Raw genomic sequence first — 6,210 nt, forward strand, 5'->3', positions numbered from 1 at the left:
TATTTTATTTGACAACCCTAGTCTGTAGCAAAATTAGGGAAGTTCCGCTGGATTTTAACGTCGTTAAATTTAGGGCACCTTCAAGTGTTCCCCAGTGATCTCCCTCATAATGGTCTGTGATATGAGGCTGAATTCAGCGGCTCCGGGGCTTTTTGTTCGGACTTCCACATTAAATGCTGCGCAAATGCGTCTCCATTTAAGTCTAAAAACAACAGTGCCCCCTAGCGGTGGCTTGTTCGCCTGCTGGCCACATTTGTGGATCAGGCTGCTGTGTGTGGAGCGGGAGAAATGCGAGAGGAAAGTCTCAAAATCCGAAAACCCGCGAGAGGAAATGAACAAATGCACGTCACAGAAAACAAGTGACTCGATTCACAAACGCAGATTCAACAATTTACAAATAAATTAAAAATTTGAGACTTTGACTTTACAAATATATTCAATGTAAATTTATACTGGAAAAAAAATTGTGATATATTTATGAAAACCAAAACCACGTGTTTATGAATGTGACTGTATTTGTACAAACTGCAGTCTGTGAGACACAGAGTGGGATGTGTTCATTTGTGAACAGTGAAACATATCTGTGACTTGTGTTTTATTTGTGGATTAACATTTACGCATTTATAAAGTATTTTGAGACTAATCTCTCTCCATATTCTTCACTGTCCTTTACAGCTGTAAACAACTGGAGAACCTTCAACGTGTGTTTATTTACTACTGACGATATCCGTGTTGATGTCTCCTGTTCAAACAAAACATTACGAATAACGATGTGGAAAACAACATGGCGTTCAACCAAAAGAGGGCCGTGCCTCTTTACAATTTAACCCAAAGAAGAAATTAGTAAATTTAGTTATTCAGTAAAGTGTACGCAAGAATTGTGTTGTGCGCATGTGCAGTCCAAATCGGGCAGTGACACAAATGGCAGCTGAGGTTGGACTGTTAAAGGAGCAATCTGTAGGATATTTACTGAACTTAGTCATAAAATGTCCAGGGTGTGTGATCATAGATTAAAGAAACAGTCAAAGCTAAAACACTGCTGCCTCTCACAGCTAAAGCAGTATATTCTCTTTGAGAAGTGCCCAGTCCGGAGTGGAGCTCCTATGACCCCGCCCTCTGAGGTCCTGCCTGTCACACCCCCCCCTCTGTCCAATCATTTTACAGTCCACTGTGTGGCCAGGTCTACAAACAGAGTCTCACAGCCATGAAAGGACTATGTGAATATAGTTAATGTTATATTTCACCAGACCCAAAAGCCCACTGCCCTTCTAAATATTATATATATATACACACACACAAAGAAAGTGAGGCATAGCGATGTTTGAAAGGTGTTAGGACTGTATTTTATGTTTTATATGAAGAAGGTGAATAACAACATGAAGTGTAAATATCTTTGTTTGTTTTGAAGAAACTGATGCAGATTCATTTGTGTTTCTCTGTGGTGTGTGTTTGTGCGTAAACAAATTAAGGACTAAAAAGTATGTTTGAAAAGCCTTGCGTATTCACCTATTTAAGGTGGAATGGAGAAATCAAGCTGAAGTACACAGCAAATATAAGCGTTTCTCTAGTGGGTAGATGTTTTAGTGACACAATGGACATTTAGTCGTGTGTTTTGAATGAATAAAATGGGAAATAAGAAGTGTTTCAAAACGAGTTTTGTTTATAAACCTAGAGATAGCTTTGGCTTTTAAGGTGGAACAGAGAATTCAAGAACCTGGCGAGTAACAACATTAGGACTCGTAAACCGATAGTTCTCGCCACTGTTTTGAAACGGTATTGTAGTTCCGGTTTTAAACGCTTGGTGTCAGTATTTACACATTGCCCCAGGGGATTTGTTTCAGACAGATGCTGCTCTCTCTCAGTCGAAGGGAGGGGCAGATACCTCATGTAAACAGAAAATGTGCTTCTCATTGGTTATCACTTTTACTCAGCCAATCAGTAGCCAGAGTTAGCTGTCCATCATTCACTCTGTCATCCAATGGAGTCTCAGTCCCGCCTAAAGGGGGTTGTTTTGCGGCGGCTCTAAACAACAGGTCAGTTCTGAAATACTGGGAAAAACGAGTGTTCGTTGCAAATGCAGATTCAACACTTTATAAATACATTTTAAATTTGAGACAGTGATTTTACAAATATATGCAATGTAAATGTAAAGAAATGTGTTTATTAAAAGTGTTGTTTTTGGCTAAAATGACATATCTATGGAAACCAAACACGTGTATTTGTGAATTTAACTGTATTTGTTCAAACTGTGAGACACAGATTGAGATAGATAGATATATTTGTGAATAGTGAAATATATTTGTGACTTATGTTTAATTTTTGGATTAACATTTAAGCATTTGTCAAGTATTTTGAGACTAATCTCTTGCCATACTCACTACACTCTATCCTCACTGTTCACCTTATGTTTCTTTAATTAATAACTTATATTTTTCTAAATGAAGCAGAGGAAACTCATGCTCACTCACTCACTGGAATACACACTCACACACCTTTCACTTCCAAATGCTTGTTGTTTTTTTACATTACTGCCAATTTTACAGAAGCATAAGGACATGACCTCTTAGTTCCATGATTGCTCACAAAAAAAAATGTTGCATAAAGGTTGCATGCAAAAAAAGCTGGGATAAAACTCTAGCTGAAGGAACCTATATTTGTGGTGGTCTGGAACCAACGTATCTGATGCAAGCCCCTGAAATGTGGGGCCCTGGTGACACCACATAAAGTTGTTTACCCTCTTATTTACCATTTATAGCTAAAAGCATGGGAAGTGTAGCAAAATGTGCAGCAATGAATGTCCTGCCAAATGTGATAGAGCCTCATGACACATTTGGTTCAGATATCATTGATCATTCAAACCAATGGAAATATAGGTGAATTGGTAAAGGTTCACTATGTTGATGATATCAGGTTAGAGGTTGCACATATCATATTAAAGGTTGCAGTTGAAGTTGCAGTGTTCAAAGTTAAAGTATAAGTTTTAATAAATCTCTATTTTAAATAGTATGGTCTTGCAGGATAATATTAATAAGCAAATACAAGTTATTTTAACTTACAGTCATGTTACTGCTCCAAGGCAGATAAGACCTTTCCGGTGACGTCACGACAGCCTCCTTAGACCGTTCCATTTTTGTGATCGGTTTACTAAGAAGGAGTCTTCATAGGACAGTCCTACCGCGAACACGTCCTACCTCGGCTGCAGCCTAGGCTTTGGAATGATGCACACTTCATGATTGCACTCTTTAGCCCATGGCAACCTCTCTTTTTATCTGTTTTTATTTGGTTTCTTTCTGTAAATCCCATTTAATTGAGCCAAATTCTTAAAGTTCTCTCAAAAACATTTAAATGTATATTGCTTTGAATTTTGTCCCACCATGTTTTTTTAAATAACTACCTGTTTGTTTATACGTGCACCAAATTTTAGACACAGCTGGCTTTAAATAACACATTTCTTTTGCCAAACTCACTGTTGGATTTTGTTTTGGGCAAAATATTATCCGTTAATAAGCCAATAGGCCAAATTCAACAGCACATTGTGGTCTGAAAGTTTCTCATTTTAAGTTCAGAATAATCTGCATTTGTCATGACCTGGGGGTGAACTGAGACATGGAAACTAAGAGGTTAATGTAAGTGCAAAGATGTTGGGTTTCATTAAACAAATCTTCAATGAATACTTTAACAATATGTAAAGGAACTACACACAAGGAAGGAAATGAACAAACTTAACTAAAGAAAACTCAGACACAAATAATGACAAGAGAATCTAAAGCTGAACGGGAGGTAAGAAGAATTAAAGAAATGAAGATAGTGAGGTACAGAGTATTTAACCAAAACAAATGAACTGGAACCCAAACACTATACAATAAATATCAATAGCCACACTATAATAAACATTACAACCAATACCAGTACTAATACAAATGGGATACAAAGACGAATGGTACAATGACAAAAGGATTTGCAAAGAATTACTGTCAGTCAGACTAGAACAGAAATGAGTTTGATGTAACACAAAACACCTGGGAAGATCACATGAGATGAAGGCACATAGGAGACAGAAATACAAAGCACATGATGAACCAAAGCAGAGAGAACACAAATAAAACCTACAAGAGAAACGAGACAGAAGCAAAACCTGGACCGGAACCCTGACACCATTTTAAACCTGTTTCAGTGTTTGTTTTAGACATGCAAATTACAAGGAGATTCTGGAATAGATTAGATTAGATTCAACTTTATTGTCATTGTGCAGAGTACAAGTACAGGGGCAAGGAAATGTAGTTAGCATCTAACCAGAAGTGCAATATATAACATTATTTACATAATTTACATAAAGTGCAGTTGTGATATGACATTGTGATTATGGAAGTTGTAACCATATATACATATTGAAATATAAAACATGTAAACAAAGTAACATTGTGTAGATGATACATTACGTACTGAAGGATGAATGAAATACAGCTTTACAGAAGGTGCAGTGAAATGATTGTGCGATGTTTGTTTAAAGTGCCTGAATAGTGTTCATCAGGATAACAGCCTCAGGAAAAAAAAAAACTGTTACGAAGCCTGTTAGTGCGGGAACAGAGGCTCCTGTAACGTCTGCCAGATGGTAAAAGGCTGAAAAGTCCATGATTTGGGTGGGTGACGTCCTTGACGATGTTTCTTGCCCTGCCCAGGCAGCGTTTATGGTAGATGTCCTCGATGGTAGGTCATTCGGTGCCTGTGATGCGCTGTGCTGTTTTTACCACCCGCTGGAGAGCTTTGCGGTCTGCATCACAGCAACTGCCGTACCATACAGAGATGCAGTCGGTAAGTATGCTCTCGATGGTACAGCGGTAAAAGTTCACCAGTATCCTGGGAGACAAGTGAGCTTTCTTCAGACTCCGAAGAAAATAGAGGCGCTGCTGCGCCTTTTTGATGAGGACGGAGGAGTTCAAGGACCAGGTGAGATCATTGGAAATGTGGAGACCAAGGAACTTGAAACTGGGCACCTGATCCACTGCAGTTCCGTTGATGTAGATGGGGGCGTGAGCTTGGTTCCTAGTCCGTCTGAAGTCCATGATGATCTCCTTTGTTTTGAGCGTGTTTAGTACCAGGTTATTGTTGTGGCACCATAAAGACAGATGCTGTACTTCATCTCGGTAGGCTGTTTCATTATTGTCTGTAATCAGGCCTATCACTGTGGTGTCATCTGCGAATTTGACTATGGTGTTTGAACCATAGGCAGGTACACAGTCATGGGTGAAGAAAGTACAGAATTGGGCTCAGAACACAACCTTGTGGAACGCCAGTGTTCAAGGTGATGGTTGATGACTGAAGGTTTCCTAATCTAACAAATTGGGGTCTGTTAGACAGGATGTCTAAAATCCAGTGGCAGAGTGATGTGCTGATACCCAGTTGGTTGAGTTTGGATATCAGCATAGACAGAATCACTGTGTTGAATGCAGAACTAAAATCGATGAACAGCATTCTCACATATGAGTTCTGACAGTCCAGGTGGGTTAGTGCAGTGTGTAGTGCTGTTGAGATAGCGTCCTCGGTGGATCCGTTGCTGCGATAAGCAAACTGTTGTGGGTCCAGCGTAGCAGGCAGGCAGGACTTCAGGTGAGAAAGAACGAGTCTTTCAAAGAACTTGGAAATTATTGGTGTGAGTGCAACAGGTCGAAAGTCATTTAAGTCTGAAGCAGTAGAGTGCTTAGGCACAGGCACAATGGTGGCAGACTTAAAGATAGATGGTACAGCTGCCTGGGCAAGCGAAACATTAAAGATGTGATAAAAGACACCCGCAAGTTCCACAGCACAAGCTCATAGCACACGACCAGGTACACCATCAGGGCCAGCTGCCTTCCGTGCATTCACTCTGCTCAACATGCGACTGACGTCCAAAGTGGAAAGTACAAGTGGGTTGTCGTCTGGTGGAGGATCGTTTATTGAAGATATCTTGTTGCCCTGGCCGAACCTAGCGTAGAATTTGTTCAGCTCATCAGGGAGTGAAGCACTGTTGGTAGATGGAATATACCATTAAATGTAATGTGGCTGTAGTTTAACTTGTCTGTAAGTTTTTATTCATTGTTTGAAAACTACAGAAACTCATTTGTAACTCAAGGTGTTTAGTTTTGTAGCACTTTCAGGAATGCAGTTTAGAGTTTAGAGACATTTCCACTTTAGTAATCCAAAACAACACAGTTAAGTCAGTTTTACCCACCT

Source organism: Hoplias malabaricus, chromosome 13 (genome assembly GCF_029633855.1).
Source record: "Hoplias malabaricus isolate fHopMal1 chromosome 13, fHopMal1.hap1, whole genome shotgun sequence".
Lineage (NCBI taxonomy): Eukaryota > Metazoa > Chordata > Actinopteri > Characiformes > Erythrinidae > Hoplias > Hoplias malabaricus.